Here is a 19,981-nt window from a genome sequence, read left to right on the forward strand (position 1 = left end):
GATTATGGGACTCAAATATTCTATTTAACAGTTAACCATGTACAAAACGGTAAATTCCTTCCAAATTACTTCCACTTACTAATCAGCTTTCATCTCCTAATTACAGAAAGGATCACAATGAAGCACATTAACTGCATTAGTAAATACTCAAGTGATCAAGTGATGTCCATATGCCTCTGCTGTCAGAGTCCCCATGAGAATGCCCTAGGCCAACTGAGTACTTGACTGACTTTCATGAGAAAGGTCTTGGCTTCCCCTAGAACATGTATTTCACAATGAAGAGTAAAATGAGGATTGGTAAATTAATCTCAACTTTCGCATTCAAATCCCCATTAATGTTTTTACTTTTCCAACTACCTTGAAGTCTATAGAAATTTCCTGTTGAAGATTTTTCTAGGTGATGTCTGGTTTTGACAGTAATAACCTTTGAAGAAAGAACATTTCACTTATAAAGAAGAGGCAGATCCTCATATTAACAATCTCTTATTCACCACTGTTAAGAATTCATTTACGGCCAATGCCAAATTCTATCTGACCTAAAGATTCAGCTAACTTTAAAATTACCAGGCATGTCAATACTCCTTTATATCAACTTTTCAAACTTTACCTTCATGGTCTGTGGATCTTTGATGTCTTGAATACTTAAGAATCAATTTCTCAATTACAGTTTGTTTTCTTTTTTGTTCACTCTCCAGGGCTACATTTAATCCCTTCTCATACACCTTGCCATCTTCTAAATAAGAAAATCAATTTCCTCCCTCTTTTTCTTCCAGAACTACAATGCTCAAACAAATCTTTCTTTTCTAGATGGATTTCAACAGACTTTGTAGATTATTAGCCCATATATATATATATAGTGTGTGTATATATATAGTGTGTGTATATATATACACACACTATATATATACACACATTGTACTCCATAAGTATATATATTTTTATATATTTTACATATATTATCCAAAATATATATGTAACCCCAAACAACTCAATACCAAGAAACAAATAACCCAATTTTTAAAATGGGCAAAGAACTTGAACAATGTTTTTCAAAAGGAGACCTACAGTGGCCAACAGGTACATGAAAAAAATGTTCAGCATCACTAATTATTTGGGAAATGCAAATTAAAACCACATAGAGCAATCACCTCACACCAATTAGAATGGCTTTTACCAAAAAAAGACAGATAACAAGTGTTGGCAAGAATTATATTATTTTTATATATATAATATATACACATACATTGTACCCCATATAAGCTAAGAATCTACAGAGATTTATAGGATAATAATCTACAAGGCATAAAACTGCTCATGCCTTCTCATGTTGTGCTTTAGCTAGAGTGACCATATACTTTATCATCCAAACCATCACATTCAGGAGAGTGAAAAGGGATGTTATTCCTAAGAACTTAAAAAGGCAGTCATTGACTAGGACAGAGTGAGGGTAACCAGGATAGTCACACTATTTCATCTCTCCTGTGCCAAAAAAAATTGAATAAATACTAAAGAAACTACAGCAATTAAGGGCAAAGAGTAGGACAATTTAAGTTGTTTTTTTGTTTTTGTTTTTTTTTTTTTTTTTTGCTTTACAATCCCTGCACGCTCCCGTTGTCACTTCAATGTGCACCTATCACTTCAGGATAGTGCTGGCACTACCCAGAAGAGTTGACCATAGAACCACCAGTTCTGACCAATTCCTTAAACTACATTACTACCTTTTCTTTTTCTCCAGCCTCTGACTTCACTGTCAATTATTTTTCCCCAATTGTGGTCTTGCTTCACTCTTTGGATCTGTTGTACATTGCACTGCTGTTGTTGTTCTTTTAACTCCATCCTTGGTTACCATTCAACTATGATTTGAGATCTCTCCCAGGGTAACCTGTGCCCAATTCCAGCATGAAGCAACAAAAAAATGCTGAAATTACTTACCCAACTTTTCAATTACCCTCTCATCATAGAAAGCTATATGGGAGCCATGAATTATTCTCAACTGAATTCCATAATTCTGGATAAAAATAATGAGTCTTCTCTCACAATATGTACAAAATGGGTATAATATTAAATATTAACATATTCTTATCACTTCCAGTTTTAATTACTTCAATAGAAAGCAGATGAAACAGAACCTATGGAGTTGACATTGGTTGCTAATTTAGAAAATAACTCATTGAGTTTTTTTCCATTATTCACTAAATATCTCTATAAATAAATGTGGCATTTACAGTCTGAAAGAGTTGGTTGGCAGGGCTGAGTGACACCCAAGTTTATTTTAAATCAGGGCTTCCAGCTTGGGAGTTTTCATGTAAAGAATTCATTTATGGCTATTTTTGCTTAGTGCCAATGGGAATAGAAAATCATGGAGTGTGTATCTTTGTTTTAGTGCTTCTGGGAGGCATACTGCAAATTAAGATGACAGATGGGAAGAACCACTATTGACTTGGAGTAATTTAGAGAAGGTTGCCAAGAGCCCATTAATTTTGTGTTTCAGAAGTTTAGGCACCAGCTTGAAAATAATAAATTAACTGTGCTAAAGTAATGAAAACCCTTTGCTTTTTTACAATGGAGAAAAACACAAATAATATACGTCTATTGTTAACACCCAGCCTAATGGATGTTTAACCCTTTTTTTAATATCCTAGCAGTTTATAAGTTATGATACCCCTACTCTGACATTGAAATGAATTGTAATTAAGGACATTTGGGAATTCCAAAAGACACTTTTGATGCTGAAATTATTCCAATTCTTATCATAATATAACATTCCTCAAATCTGAGAGAAGAAAATTCGCATATATTTACTGTGTGGAATTCTTATTCTCCAGATCTAATAAGCTCCTACAGGACCAATGTTCATTAGGATGGATTAAATGCAGTAGATGATCAAGAAACAGTGAATAGAGTGAGAAGGAACTCCACAGGGCTATACAAGGACAAACTGCACTAGACAAGAAATGTTATCCAAGCTTCTCCTCCTTAGAAAGAGCAAATTTTCTTGAATGTCACAAAGATTCAGGCCCTATTTCTGTAAGGCCTCTTGATCTACCTTTTACTGAGATTCCTACATGGATTTTAAGTCCTGATTTCATCACTGATTTTCTGGGTAAAACTGAGGCACTATGACATAATTAATGGTAACAGATTCCAGGGTCCAAAGTCATGCTGTCAAATCAAAGCTCTATTGCTCAGTAACTGTCTAGATTCTGTGAGGTTCAGTTTTCTCCTTTACACACACAGTGCTGTGAGAATAAAAGATGTGAAGAGTTGTGAGAGTGTCCAGCAAGAAACACAGGAGTCTATTATTAAGGGTTAGTTTTCCGTGGCTCTGACCAATGCATCATTAGCAAAATACCTTTTAATACCACCAACTTCTCATAAGAGAAGAGTATTCACTACTGCACCAGTGCATCATGTCAGCTATAGTTAATAACAATATATTATATACTTGAAAACTACTGAAAGCATAGATTTCAAGAGTTCTCACTACAAAAAAATGATAACTATGTGAGGTAATGCATATGTTAATTAACTTGATTTAGCAGTCAACAATGTGTACATACATTAATACACCATGTACACTATAAATATATGTAATTTTTATCAAGTTAACTTATTAAATTTTTAAAATAAAAATGAAAAATAATTTATCAAATGAAGCAACTATTATTTTCACTCCTTCATTGATAACCTCTGTCCTTTCCCACAATATTACCAAGAATAAAGAATTGAGAATGAAGTGTTAGAAGATAAACATGTACTAAAATGTGAGCTCCATAAAGTCAGTGGCATACTCATCTTTTATTTCTACAGGCTACACATTTTGTTCATATTATTTCTTGAATAAATGAGTAAACTTAAATGTGAGGTGATATCGCCAGGCTTATAAAGCAAAGTACAAGAAAAGAATAGGAAACCTTCTGCATCACACCAGTTCAATGGTCTCAGGAAAAAAGAGACCCATGGCATACACAAAAAGCCATGGATGGCACCAAGGGTTGTTTGTCACATCAGCGTAGCAGTGACTAGGCTCAGGTTCCTCAAGGGTTCTCTCTTAGACAAGATCATGGCCAAACCCATAAGCTTTGAAACCAAGCATATCTCAGGTTGGAGTCCTGGCTCTACCACTCTATTAGTCCATTCTCACACTGCTATAAGGAAATACCTGAGACTGGGTAATTTATTTATTTTTTTTAAAAGAGGTTTAACTGACTCACAGTTCCACAGGCTGTGCAGAAAGGATGATTCTGGCATCTGCTCCATTTCTGGGGAGGCCTCAGGAAACTTACATTGGCAGAAGGCAAACGGGGAGCAGGCACATTACATGACCAGAGCAAGAGTGAGAGAGCGGGGAGGTGCCACACATTTTAAACAACTAGATCTCATGAGAACTCACTATCACAAGAACAGCACTGAGAGGATGATGTCAAACAATTCATGAGAAACCCCCTATAATCCAATCACCTCCTACCAGGCCCCACCTCCAACATTGGAGATTATAATTTGACATGAGATTTGATGAGGATTTGGATCAAAACCATATCAACCGCTTTTCTACCTGTCACTTTGAGCATGATAATTGGTATGGTTTGACTGTGCCCCCACCAAAATCTCATCTTGAATTGTAACTCCCACAATTCCCACGTGTTGTGGGAGGGACAGAGTGGAAGGTGATTGAATCAAGGGGGTGGTCTTTCTCACACTATTCTCTTGATAGTGAATATGTCTCACAAAATCTGATGGTTTTAAAAAAGGGAGTTTCCCTGAACAAGCTCTCTTCTTTTGTCTGCTGCCATGTGAGATGAGCCTTTCACCTTCCACCATGATTGTGAGACCTCCACAGCCACATGAATTGTAAGTCCATTCAACCTCTTTCTTTTGTAAATTGCCCAGTCTCAGGTATGTCTTTATCAGCAGCATGAAAATGGACTAATACAGAAAATTGGTGCCAGTAGAGTGGGGAGCTACTGTAAAGATACCCTAAAATGTGGAAGCAACTTTGGAATTAGGTAACAGGCAGAGGTTGCAAAATGTTGGAGGGCTCAGAAGAAGGAAGGAAAATGTGGGAAAGTTTAGAACTTCCTAGAGACTTGTTGAATGGCTTTGCCCAAAATGCTGATAGCAATACGGACAATAAAGTTCAGGCTGAGGTGGTCTCAGATGGAAATGAGGAACTTGTTGGGCACTGGAGCAAAGGTGACTCTTGTTATGTTTTAGCAAAGAGAATGGTGGCATTTTGCCCTGCCCTAGAGAATTGTGGAACTTTGAACTTGAAAGAGATGATTTAGGGTATCTGGTGGAAGAAATTTCTAAGCAGCAAAGCATTCAAGATGCGACTTGAGTGCTGTTAAAGGCATTCAGTTTCATAAGGGAAGCAGAGCATAAAAGTTCAGAAAATTTGCAGCCTGACAATGTGATAGAAAAGAAAATCTTATTTTCTGAGGAGAAACTCAAGTTGGCTGCAGAAATTTGCCTAAGTAATGAGGAGCCAAATGTTAACCCCAAGACAATGGGGGAAATGTATCCAGGGCATGTCAGAAGTCTTTATGGCAACCCCTCCCATTACAGACCCAGAGGCCTAGGAGGCAGAAATGGTTTCATGGACCATCCCCATGCTCTGTGCAGCCTAGGGACTTCGTGCCTTGTGTCCCAGCCACTCCAGCTGTGGCTGAATGGGGCCAATGTAGAGCTCAGGCCATGGCTTCAGAGGATGCAATCCCCAAAGCTTGGCAGTTTCCACGTGGTGTTGAACCTACGAATGCACAGAAGTCAATAATTGGGGTTCGGGAACCTCCACCTACATTTGAGAGGATGTATAGAAATGACTGGATGCCCAGGAAAAAGTTTGCTGCAGGGGCAGGACCCTTGTGGAGAACATCTGCTAGGGCAGTGTGGAAAGGAAATGTGGGATTGAATCCCCTATGTGGAGTTGCTACTGGGGCACTACTTAGTGAAGCTGTGAGAAGCGGGCCACTGTCCTCCAGACCCCAGAATAGTAGATCTACTGACAGCTTGCACTGGGCACGTGGAAAAGCTGCAGACACTCAGTTCCAGCCCTTGAAGGCAGTCAGGATAGAGGCTGTAACCTGCAAAGCCAAAGGAGTGGAGCTGCCCAAGACCATGGGAACCCACCTCTTGCATCAGCATGGCCTGGACGTGAGACATGGAGTCAAAGGAGATCATTCTGGAAGTTTAAGATTTGACTCCCCCACTGGATTTCAGAATTGCATGGGACCTATAACCCCTCTGTTTTGGCCAATTTATCCCATTTGGAATGACTGTATTTACCCAATGCCCATACCCCCATTGTATCCAGGAAGTAACTAACTTTTACAGGTTTGTAGGCAGAAGAGATTTTACAGGTTCGTAGGCAGAAGAGACTTGCCTTGTCTCAGATGAGACTTCGGATTGTGGACTTTTGAATTAATGCTGAAATTAGTTAAGACTTTGGGGACTGTTGTGAAGGCATGATTGGTTTTGAAATGTGAGGACATGAGATTTGGGAGGGACTAGGGCTGGAATAATATGGTTTGACTGTGCCCCCACCAAAATCTCATCTTGAATTGTAACTCCCACAATTCCCACATGTTGTGGGAGGGACCCAGTGGGAAATAATTGAATCATGGGAGTGGGTCTTTCCCATGCTATTCTCATGACAGTGAATATGTCTCACAGGATCTGCTGGTTTTAGGGGAGTTTCCACATACAAGCTCTCTTCTCTGGTCTGTCACCATGTGAGACGTGTCTTTCACCTTCCACCATGATTGTGAAGCCTTCCCAGCCACATAGAACTATAAGTCCACTAAACATCTTTCTTTTATAAATTACCCAGTCTCGGGTATATCTTTATCAGCAGCCTGAAAACGGACTAATACAATACTTATGCCCTCTAAGACTTGATCTCATCTGGAAAATTAACATAATTATAGGAGATAGTTCATGAAGTTGTTTTGGAAAATAAGTGAGATACTATATATAAAGTGTTGTCTATAGTTAATGGCATATAAACATTCTTAAATACTAGCTGTCATTATCATTTTTATTAAGAACATTATAGTTTCCTTTGGTGCTGGTTCAAAGAGTTTCAATGTAATAACATTTTTTATAGAAAATCATTCCACTGCTCAAGTAGCCACGTTAGCTTTTTTATTTACCCCCAGACATTGACTTTCTATTTCACCTTTCTCAGATCTAATACCTCCTGCTGACCTTGGTCAACAGCTCACTGTGCTTTTGTATCCTGGAATCCTGGTAAGGCTTTAGTTGTTCCTGACTCCTTTCAGTGCCTTGCTCTTAGTTTCACTTCTCCCTTTGGTGACCCTCTCAAAACCACACCCTGTGCCCCAGTCATAGAGGGACAGTCATCCTGCCTGGACAAAATCCGATGAATAGAAACATCTCTCCCATATTCGGTTTTTACCATTCTAAATTTCTTTTTTGTTAGCAATAGTGTCAAATTAATTAATTAATCCCCTCCTTCATCTCAGAAAACATAGCAACTTTGAAACAATATATGGTTATCCCTTCAGTACTTAAAGTATTCTAATTTACATGGCATGAAATATCAGCTACTAAAATGAAATTTTATTTCTGAGGAAGCATTGCTCTTAATTCTAAAGGTCCCAATTGGTAAAATGCTGCAAAAAATACTGTTTTACCTGTACAATGTATTCTGTAACTAACCAGTAACTTCTCAAACATCACTTATCATATTCTCCAAGAACGTATTTAGTTTTAAAATCCACTGATTGCATAAATGTATCATTGGGAAAATTGATCTGTAGGTCTTTAGGATGTCTTACCTAAAATCTTAGTTACATCTTATAAACGAAGGAATGTTTCACACCACATATGCTGAAACTTGTTTCTTTGAAATTTGAAAAAAAATTTACACTTATCAAAAGGAAGCTACATCTTAGTGTTGCTTATTGGAAATTTTACCATATAATTTCTTCTTTTAAGGTAGGAAAGACAAAAAATTATCAGATGAGATTTCACTTTTTTATTCCTTAAAAATAAAGCTTGTGAACAAATCAAGTATATAAAGAGCTCCCATGGAATGTGTTAAACTCTAGGCTCCCTGGTGGGATAGATGTAAAGAAGACTTCAGTTTACTTTTAAGAAAAAGATGAGAGGTTAATGCTGATAGAACATAAAAAGAGGAAATTTCAAAATAACAGTTCTACTACATAGCTCCCTAGGTATTTCAATCAACATTGAAAATTATATCATCTCTGCTTATTATTTTAAGAATGTGTGTTCTCAAATACAAAAAAGTCAAATATAAATTGTGCCATCCTTTACCTGTATGTATGTGTGTGTATATGCATACACGTATCTATTCTTAGAAAAAGAATAATTGCAAAATGTGAAATGCTCTTATGGATTGAATGTGTGTGTCCCCACCCCCCCCATTTTTATGTTAAAATCTTAACTCCCAATGTGATGATATTAGAAGATAGGAACTTTGGGAGGTAAGTAGATCATGGGGATGGAGCACTTATGAATGGGATTAGTGCCCTTCTAAGAAGAAAAATAAGAGCTTGCTCTAGCTCTCTGTTCTCTGACATGTGAGAATACAAGGAGAAGACAGTCATCTGCACAACAGGAAGTGTGCCCTCACCAAACACTGGATCTTTTGGCACTACAGCCTCCAGAACTGTGAGAATACATGTGTGTAGTTTAAGCCACTCATTCTGTAGTAATTTGTTATAGCAACTCAAATGGACTAAGACAAATAGGAAAGTTCTGTGTTACCTCCCCAGAAACCTAGTCAAAAAGATAATCAGAAAAGAACAAAATCTAATTTCAGTCCAGTTTGCAGAGGGCAAAATCAAATATAAATTTTAGTTAACCTGAAGAAAAGGTCAACTCTTTCCAGAGATAACACTCATGACCATCTTCTCAAAATCTAAGGAGGATGTCAAGACTATATTATACCTACAGACGTACCTTTGGCCCAAATCTTCTCTAAAGCCTGGGCACCTTGAATCTAGACATCTACTTTGGGTGAAAGCCAAGTACAGTCATAATTTTGAAACCATTAGGTTCCAGTGATCAAAATCCTAAATTGTACTTTGGTCACAACTAAACCTTCTCATTCTTATCCAAATACCTTTCTTTTTCTCTGTACCCTCAGTCCACTCTGGTAAATGTCTCCACATCTTGTCACTGATATTTGACACAGTTGGTCAATTCTTTCTCCTTGAAATACTTTACGTAGCTGTCTTGAAACCACACTTTTCTGACTTTCCTCCTACTGAACTGGCCGCTACATCCTAGTCTTGTTGGCAGGATCTTTCTAATTTACCTGACCACTAAATAGCAGAATAAATCAAGTCTCAATTTTCCTATATCATCTCTATCTGGACTCACTTTCTAGGTAAACTCCACCAGATCCATGACTTTAAATAGCATCTCTACACCAATTACTTCCAAATGTATATATTTAATGGCCTTTTTGTCACTCTGTGCAATATTCTAAATTAAAATTCTTATTTCCCATCTTCTATCCCAATTTGCCCCTCTTCCAGTATCCTCCAGTTCATTAAACAAAACTATAACAAGTTGGGCATCCCTTATCTGAAATGTTTGAGACTGGAAGTGTTTCAGATTTTAGATTTTTTTCAGATTTTTTTTTTTTTTTTTGAGATGGAGTCTCGCTCTGTCGCCCAGGCTGGAGTGTAGTGGCACGATCTCGGCTCACCGCAAGCTCCGCTCCCTGGGTTGACACCATTCTCCTGCCTCAGCCTCCCGAGTAGCTGGGACTACAGGCGCCCGCCACCTCGCCCGGCTAATTTTTTGTATTTTTAGTAGAGACGGGGTTTCACGGTGTTAGCCAGGATGGTCTCGATCTCCTGACCTCGTGATCCGCCCGCCTCGGCCTCCCAAAGTACTGGGATTACAGGCGTGAGCCACCGCGCCCGGTCTTTTCTCAGATTTTGGAATGTTTGCATTACATGTTTACCCAGTTGAGGATCTCATATTTGAAAATTCAAACTTTGAAATGCTCCAACGGGCATTTCCTTTGAACATTATGTCAGTTCTCAAAAAGTTTTGAATTTTGGAGCATCTCGAATTTCAGATTTTTACATTTAGGATACTCAACCTACAATTCACAAAACTGTTTAAAAATAATCCTTAACAGCTGTCTTTCCAGGACATCCATCCCCAATCCATCAGCAATTCTTGTTGGTTCTACCTTTAAATGTACCCAAATCCACCATTTACAACCATTTCTACTCCTACTTCTCTAGTCCAAGACATCACAATCTCTTACCCAGAAAAGTGAACCCTCTCAATAAGTTTCTTTACCGGTCATTACTCCTTCTGCTCTTCATTTTCATTTCTACAAATCACCAAAAGTATCTCTTTTAAAAAGTACATCAGATCATATCATTTCTCTGCTTAAAACACCCTAATGTCTTCTTACCTGAATTAAAACAAAATCCAATGTTTTTACTATGGCTATCAGCCTCTGCATATCTGGCTTCTACCTATCTTTTTGATACATGTTTCTCTAGTTTGTTCTGTTCTGTCCACATTGGTCTTCTTGCTGTTCCATTGTTCTTACCACAGAACATTTGCCCTTGCCGTGTCTTTTTGCCTGGACGTTTTTCCTGAATGTTCACATTGCTCATTTGATTTAGGTTTCTGCTCAGTGTCACCTTTTAGAGAGCCCTTCTCTGACCAAGTGGTCAGAAAACCCTGAGTTTTAAATGCTTTATGTGTGATATTTTGTACAAATCATACAAATTTTCTGGAGTTCAGCTTCTTCTTTGTGCTAGCTATCTAGTACAAGTTATCTAAAAATGAATCAGCTTTTTTTTAAATGATCATTTATTATCTATTTTCTGTGAGTCAGAAACCCAAGTGCACTTAGCTGGATGTCTCTGGCTCTGAGTGTCTTGCAAAGTGAACCAAAGTCTAAGCCAGAGTGCAGTCATCTCAAGGCTCCACAGGGGAAGGTGCACTTCTAAGCCACTTACATGGCTGCTGGCAGGGCTGAGTCTTCAATGGCCATTGGCTGCAGATGTCAATTTCTTACCACATAAGCCTTTCCATAGGGCAGTTTACATCACAGAAGCTGGCTTCCCTCAGAGCTAGCCAGTGAGACATGAAGAAAAGGCATGCAACATGGCAGTCACCAACTCAGCAACTTCATCTTGGAAGTGACATCCCATCGTTTTTGCCATATTCTATTCTTTAGAAATGAGCTACTTGCTCCAGCCCACACTTACATAAGTCAATATGGAAGTGTGAACTGTTGGAGGCCTACCACATTTATGTGTAAAGTGGAAATAATATCTGCCTCACAAGGTGGGTGGTTATAAAATCACAATATAAATATATTAGACTTATTCGTGCATAACTTAATTCAAATCTTCGTTGCAAACCATGGAACTAATATGTGTAAGATCAACAGAATAGCTCTCTTGCAGATGAAAAAATTTCTCAGGGCACAGAAATTATTGTTAGAGTTGTGAGCACAATTCCAAAGATAAAGTGCCTTCTGTGCCTTACCCATTTATTTATGCTTTGGTTTCTTTACCCATAATGGGTACCAAATATTACTTTTCCATGCATCCTCCAACAAACTTGTAGATTCCAAGTATTACTACTGAAAATATTTTGAATCCTCATAGGAAAATAGTTGCACTTCCAGTACTGAAAATATAATGAGCTTAGCCACAGATTTTTAACTCACAAAGTTAAAATAATCATAAACTTTAGAACATACATGAAGTCTGAAATACTTGCTGGGAAATTAAACTAGCTCTAGGAAAATTAAACGAACAGTATTATTTAGAAATGTCATTTATAGGTGTTATTTTAAAAGCATAGCCCTTTCAATCCATTGAAATATTAAAAATTAAAACATTCTAGAAATAGAAGCATAGACAAAGCTATTTTCAAAAAGCAATTTCTATAAGCATTTGAATACCCAGAACGTAATAAGTTTCACAAGAGAAGACTTAAAGATCATAAAATTAGGATTTGGGATCATAAAACTTTCATTCACAATCCACCACACCTTTCACCCTCATACAAAAATAAATCAATAAATATGTAGCAGCTTACAGTGTGCATAATATACCATATAGAAAAGGATTAATAAATGAAAAGACAAAAATACCTTAACTAGAAACTCAAAATGTAGGTCACAGAATAAGACATAATTACATAAAATGGTAATTAAAGAAAGGGCTTCTATTCCTAATGTCCACTTGACTCATCACCCCTCAAAGTCCCTATAAGATTAGCCTGAACCTTATTTATCATCCAGTGGGAAGTTTAATGTCTTCCTCTGAATTTCTGCCAATTCCCAGCCCTTTTACCCAGTGGTATCTGGTTCTGATTTTTCCCTTCTTCTTAATACTCCATCTTCTGCTCAGCTTCTGATGGCTTATTGTTCCTTCATCTTCTCTGCTCCTCTCTAGCTTTGACACATACCTCTGTTGCTTTCATTTGATTGTCATGTAAACCGTTCGTGTAAAACAAGCCTTTGTGTGTGTAGTAGGCTTCATCCACAAATGTTTGAGAAGAAGGAAGTTTATATTACAGTCACACAAATGACTGAAAGTTCTGTCTTAGACATCTGCTGGGCCATTTCTCTCAGGGTCTGGCTCCCCTCATGTTGTGTGTCTCTCTGCTCCTCCCTTCAGTCTGCACTCTTTGGCACTCCCAATTTTGGTTCATTTTTGTCTTTCACTTGTCCCTTGGTGACACTCATTCTCGTGGTCTTATATTCTCTCCCCAAGCAGATGTGAAGTATTTCCTTAACCAGAAATAGACTTCTTCTTAGGAAAAATTCCAGTGCCAATTATTCAGAAAATAATGTTTTCACCCTTTCACACCATTTTAAATCTCGAGAATACTTTTATGTTTCAAGAGAAGAGAGGACTAAGAGATTAGGTAAAGTAGGGTGATACAGAAAAGCTTTAAATAGGTGACAGCACTTAAACTGAGTATTAAATGATTAGGTAGGCTAAGAAAATGATAACGACAGAGTGTCTTGGAGCATTCTACATTGAAAACAGGGTAAGCATAATTCACACTGGCACTTGTCAATAAATAATATGCCAAACATAAGATTTTGTGCAAACCTAGATACCCTAAAGGACTTTTCTTTCTTTAGTTGTAGCTTTGTCTTCCGTGACCTAATCCTTGAGGGTATTCTAGGAAGGCCTTAGTATGCGATATTATATGTATCTAATTTTTTCTTTATAACTAGTTTAAAGGTTATGGGTCAAAATAGTGTATACAGAGAAAACAATTCAATTTGAATTTTAGTTAAATTGTTTCATAGGGAGGTCTTAAGAAAGTTGTATGCAGAAACAAGTCATTAAGATGGAGTATGGACTTATTTTAGCTTTATGGGAGCTTTAGATTATTAACTTTCTCCTAGAACCAATTGCAATACAGCCCTGAATTGTATAAGTGGACGCTCGCCTCAGATAGATCTGTATTTATTCTGTTTTCCTATTCCCCAGCTAATTTTGATCAATGATGCCTTAGATCATAAACACTTAGCATGTTATATTGTGCTAAATCATTTTCACTGCTCTACAGTTTGTTCATAAAGCAGTATGTTTGGGGTTTGAGATGATTCCTAGATCCCTTCAGTGACAGGAGTGGGTGAGAGCATAGACTATGGAGCTAGACTGCAGGGTTTGTAACCCCGATCCATTATGTACTTCCTGTGTTTCCTCAGAAAATTTATTTACTGCTTCTGTGCTCCAGTCTTCTTCATATGTAAAATAACATCAGTGGGACATAGAAGAGAAGAGTCCACACAGCCAGTTGGAAAACACCATAAATATGTGAACCTCATTACTCACTACCTATATTGCACTACACACCTATGCTTTATGTATATGTGTATGTAACCTCATGATCAACTTTTGTTTTGACATTATTTTCATCCATATTTTACAAATATCATTTTCCATTTTGTCCTAAAGTAGTTTTCTGGTAATTCTAAACTCCAAGGCTATCCTTTTTGTCCAATTTCTTATGATCATCTTCTAATTTAATTATTGTTTTCTTCACCTCCATGTCTAAAAAAGTAATTAATTGTTAGATTTCAGCACGTGTAATAATCACCTGGTTTGCTGACTAAAATGTGGATTCCTGATCCTCACCCAGGTATTCTGAATCAGAATCTATGAAGTGTATCTCAGAAACTTCAAAAGCACTCTGAAGGTGGTTCTGACACAGGTGGTCCAAAGACACACTTTGAGAAATACTGATTTGTTTATTGATTTAAAAAAAAACTCATTAAATAGCATTGGGTTTAGTTCTCATCTGCAAGGAGGACCATAAGGGATGTCTCTTCACATTGGAAACAATTCAGAGTTATTCCCTCAAAAAGTTACGTAACCTTTAAAATGGTAAGATTGGTGAACAAATTCTTGAATTTTTGCCAGATGTTGAAAGAAGAAAGGACAAAGGAGTATAGGTATGTATACAAAAAATGGAAGTTTGATATAGGCAGAGATTTTTATCTGCATAATTCACTGCTGAATTCTTGGCATCTAGATTCACTGCTAAATTCTTAGCATCTAAACCAGTGTCTGGAATATGGTAGGTTCTAATACGTGCAAGAATGTTAAATACTATAGTAATCAATTAAGGAAACGAAAAGCTAGGTTTGGGTATTTCTTTATTAAAATTTGTCTTGAGATATTTAAGATCCAAAGAGAATAAAAGGCAAATAATGTGAAAAACAAGTACCGAGGTATTTAAAACTATTCTATTTCTCTTAATATATTAGGTAAGAAAAACATTAAAGGGTGAGTTCACATTAGAGGAAAGCTCCCACTAATTCCACTTAGGACATCACCACATACACATGAAAATAATCTTCTTATTACTAGCAGAAACAAGTTCCTGCAATGTGCCTGAGAAAATTGAATTGCAAGCTAGATCAGACTCTTCTGGGAAAACTGAGTTTTAAGTTAGTTTGTATGCTCAATGTATTCTATGTCAAAATCTGATGTCACTCCTCAATGAGAGACTTTCCAAGGGCAGAAATCATTGTGTTCCCTCTCACCTCATGAAATTTTAAGAGTATGTGTAATAGCAGAGGTCTTATGAAGAATGCCTATCTTTTAAAAAAGTAGAAATCTAGGGGGATAAAGATGTCATTTTATTTAAAAACTCTGATCTGATATCACCTTCTCTTCAGAAATAATGAAGAAACAGTAGGCAATCTAAAATATTTCTCCACTGGTAAAACTCTGTGGACATTTGGCAGAATAAATGTAACCATTTAGACACATCAGCTACCCACATAAAGAGGACTCTGTATTATACAGATATCCTGGGAGAAACACATGGTGTGTAAGCCTGGTTTCTACACTTTAATTGTGCTGTGTGTATTGTAAATGAGTGTATTTTGCTCCAGTCCTTGTTCCTTTGACCTTTTAGTGTCTTAATGAGACTCCAAAAGCAGCAATCAAAAGCACAGTGTTCCATTTTGGAAGCATTCAGAAAGCAATGCACTTTGGCTAAATTTAGTTGTAGCATTCAGAATTTAAAAACACATCCTGCCATTTTTCTAGGAGACACATAGTCACTTTTGATTTAAACAAATTGGTCAAATAACAGTTGTTTCCTCTTAGTTCACTCATGTAAACAAAAGTGGGGGCTGGGGGCTGACAATAACAAAATTGACTTATATAAGACTTTTTAATAGATGCAACTCAGACATGCTCATTTTGCAGGACATCAAACAAAGGAAACTTCTGTGTTCACTTAAAAAACTTCTTTCTCAAAAAGCACAAATAACAATTAAAATTGAAACAACAGAACTGGAAGCTGAAAGCACTGACAATTGCTCATGTTGAGGAAATATTGTCTGATTTATCAAGACTTGCATTTGGAACAATCTTCAGGAAATAAATGAATATTAGAAAAGGAGAATAAAACTTAAAAACAGCATTTCATCTCCTAAATTATAACATGGGAAATGTACGTCTTCAATAATTCAAAAGCCTGTTCATTTTAAACAATTGCCCTGATTTTAAAGTAGATGTTTATGGTACATAGTCAGAAATTTTTTTCTGCACAACATCATCTAAAAGAGCACACCAAGCCACAAAATTTCAGCAGTTCCACTCCACAAAATTAAATCAAGGCAATGTGAAATATTCCCAGGTAACAGAGACCAGATACTGTTTGGAAATTTTAACAAAACCTTAGTGTAATCTCGCTTTCCTCACTGGAAAGCTATATTGCAAAAGCAGCTGTCTTTAATTTTTAATTTTTATTTTATTATGGGTAAGAACACTTAGATGAGATCTACCCTCTTAACAAATGTTTGAGTGTATAACACAGTATTGTTGACTACAGGTCAGTGCATGCTTTTACATCCATATGATATTCTTTAGCCTTGAAGGCCATTTTCTGTCTTTTCTGCCTGAAAACTTCTACTCACCCTTCAATACCTAGCTCAGTTATCACCTGCCTTGGGAAGCCTCAAAACATGTAATAAACACTCAACTTTCTGCTCTGTGGGCCTTTAGATTGTTGCTCAGACATCTATTATTAGCTTTAACACACTGTATTTTCATAATTGTTTACATGTACTACATGAAGTCTGAACACTGAGAATTATGCTTCTTTCATCTTTAAAAATTCCATGGCTAAGTGTCTAACATGGGTTCAGTACATTTTTGTTAACCATACGAATGAACTATCTTTTAAAATACTTCAATAGCTATTAGGGAACAAGGTTTTGGGTTACATGGATGAATTTCATAGTAGTGAATTCTGAGGTCTTAGCACACCTGTCTCCTGAGTAGTGTACGCTGTACCCGGTATTTAGATTTTTATCACCCACCTCTTAATCTTCCCCCTTCTGAGTCTCCAATGCCCATTATACCACTCTGTGTGCCTTTGTGTACCCATAGCTTAGCTTCCACTTACAAATTATCTTAAAATGTTGTGCAGCAGATCTCTATAATTTACTCATATCACTCACCTGAAAGTTTATGCCCATTGATAACTAACTCCCCATTTTCCCCATCCCCCAGCCCTTGGCAACTGCCATTTCACTCTTTAATTCTATCAATTTGACTATTTAAGATACCTCATATAGGGGGAATGAAGCAGTATGTGTCTTTCTGTGACTGGCTTATTTCACTCAGCATAATGTCTTTAAGGTTCATCCATGTCACTGCTTCTGGCAGAATTTCCCTCTTTTCAAAGGCTAAATAGTAGTACTCTGTTTTCTAAATATACCACATTTTCTAAAAATACTAATAAATAAGTAAGCAGGTCTCTAAGATGAGAGTAAACAAAATTGGAAATGAAAAGAAAAGCTGGGCTGGTGCCTTAGACAATAAGGTTGCCTGCTGACCTTGGTGTATAGACTCGTTAACCTGCAGTGTTAGAATCCAGTGCTTAAGGGAGGGAGTAAAAGGAAAGGGATTAGGAAAGTTGTGCCCTGTGCCTGGCCTCCTGCACTCATGATCCAACTATATCCATGAGGTGATGTCAGTGGTCAGTCAGGCCTGCTTGGGGGAGAGGCTCTGGGAAGAGAAGGGAAGGAAGAGAGAACAGAGAAACATGGACCTCAGATCACTTTCTTTATCACCAGTGTAGATTGGTTAGCATAAAATTAAAGCCATTTCCCAATCCTTTCTGCCACTCCTTCTAACAAACATGAAATATATTTCTACTCAACTATAAAAATATCTACTTGATTGTAAGTCTGAAATTCCTACTGCCTATAAGCTTGGAGATTGGGAAAAGTTGACCATAATTACACATTACATACAACAAGTGAGAGAGCCAAAGTGAAACCTGAATCAGGTGTCTTCCAAACCACACTGTTTCCACCTAACTACAGCAGAGAGCTCCTAATAACACCAGGGGTGGGCGCTGTGCGAGGAAAGCCCACAAAACAAAGTCTAAATAAGCAGAAAACTCACCAACAGCTTACAAATATTTAAGACTTCCCAAATAACTCAGCGTATGGTAGTAAAGTTCCATTTGAACAAATTCTGGAAATAGCTATATCTGTTAGTACGTAACAGGTGTTAGAATCAGAACGTAGATGCAGGAATGTTTGTAAGAACTGAATTGAGTTCTATAGGGTGTCTTCTGGCATGGCAGCTTTATTTCAAGAAATGTTTTAATTTCAAAGGCATAATTTCAGAAATCAGCAAATTACAAGAATAAATATAGAGAAATTGCACCAAAGGACGTTGACAAAAATCTTCCCGGCCGGGCACGGTGGCTCATGCCTGTAATCCCAGCATTTTGGGAGGCCAAGGCAGGTGGATCACGAGGTCAGGAGTTCGAGACCAACGTGGCCAACATGGTGAAACCTCATCTCTCCTAAAAATACAAAAATTAGCTGGGCATGGTGGCAGATGCCTGTAATCCCAGCTACTCGGGAGGCTGAGGCAGGTGAATTGCTGTACCGGGGAGGCAGAGGTTGCAGTGAGCCGAGATCGTGCCACTGCACTCCAGCCTGGGCAACAGAGCAAGACTCCATCGAAAAAAAAAATCTTACCCTGTACCCTAAAATCCACAAATCTGTTGCCAGGGGCTAGCACTGGGAAGGACAGAAGGTGTTAGTCAAAGGATACAAAGTTTCAATTATACATGAGAAGTAAGTCTTAGAGATTTACTGCACAGCATAGCCTATGGTTAACCATACTGTACTGTATATTTTGTAATTTGCTAAGAGGATTTATCTTACGTTAAGTATTCTTATCACAAATAATAATAATAATAAATAAGAGGGCAGGAGGAAACTTGGATGTGATGAACAGGTTAACGGCATAAATTGTGGTGTTGCTTTCACGGGTGTATACTTATCTTCAAACTCATCAACTTGGTGTACATTCAATAGGTACAGCTTTTTGTATGTCAACCATAACTCAATGAAGTGGCTTTAAAATCAACAGAGAAAACACTTAGAATTGTGAGAACACAGGTTCAAATAATAATCAGGTAAGTATTATTGCCTACCATATAAATATTTGTTTGCAAAAGAAAAAATAATATATTAATAAAAACAGAATGATTTGGGGAGACTAAGGCCATACATCTAAAACGTACGGGCAGGCATGGCCTGCTATCTTTTAAAAAAGAGAAATAGAACACAGCAGAACATAGAGGTTAAGACCAAGGACTGCGGAGTCAGGTCAACCTAGGGCTACTTCTTTCACCTACCCTTTACTGATTATGTGGCCTTGAGTAATCAATTATACCATTTCAATCCCAGGTTTATTATCTTTAAAATGAAAATAAGAAAATTATCTCATTGCATTCTTGTTGGATTAAGGCAAACAATGTGTATAAATTATTTAGAACAATGTCTGGCATATAGAAAGACTCAATTAATCTGAGTTTGAATTATTTTTCAGTTTTTCATCTTCAATCAGAAAATTAGAAAAATATAGCAATATTCATTTTGGATCAGACAATCCATCTCTATATTCTGCTTCTGTGTGTAGAATCAAAAGGCATTTTATGGAAGAACATGACAGTCACTCTCCATGCCCCAGTATCCTGGTATGGAGCTTTATGGAATTGATCTAAGCCATTATTTTGATAATAATAATCAAAAGATTATTACTGTCTTTCAAGGTCGCAGTTTCTTTCTTTTCCCTTCTCTGTAAATAAATGTTTTCTTTAAAATGTGCATTTAAAAGTACTGGCTTTGGCAGCACGTATACTAAAATTACAATGAAGCAGAGATTAGCACTGCTCCTGCACAAAGACGACATGCAAACTGATGAAGCTTTCCATACTTTTATGAAAAGAGTTCTAGATACAAATGGCAGTGGTGGCTGCACAACAGTATGCACGTACTTAATATCCCTGGGCTGTACACTGAAAAAATGGTTAAAATGTTATATCTTATGTGCATTTTACTATAATAGAAAATACTAGAAAAATGAGTATTAAAACTGCTTTATTAAGAAGATTCCAAGCTCTTAAAATACTGGTCCTTTGTCAACAA

The 19,981-nt window shown here is 37.2% G+C and overlaps 1 non-coding gene across 1 annotated transcript; it reads left to right on the forward strand.

The window, feature by feature from the left end:
• Nucleotides 1-19,669: 19,669 nt before the first annotated feature.
• Nucleotides 19,670-19,773, forward strand: LOC112134456 (U6 spliceosomal RNA). Its single transcript, XR_002915882.2, has one exon. It is a non-coding gene; the product is annotated as a U6 spliceosomal RNA (small nuclear RNA).
• Nucleotides 19,774-19,981: the final 208 nt, after the last annotated feature.

This window comes from Pongo abelii, chromosome 6 (assembly GCF_028885655.2).
Source record: "Pongo abelii isolate AG06213 chromosome 6, NHGRI_mPonAbe1-v2.0_pri, whole genome shotgun sequence".
NCBI lineage: Eukaryota > Metazoa > Chordata > Mammalia > Primates > Hominidae > Pongo > Pongo abelii.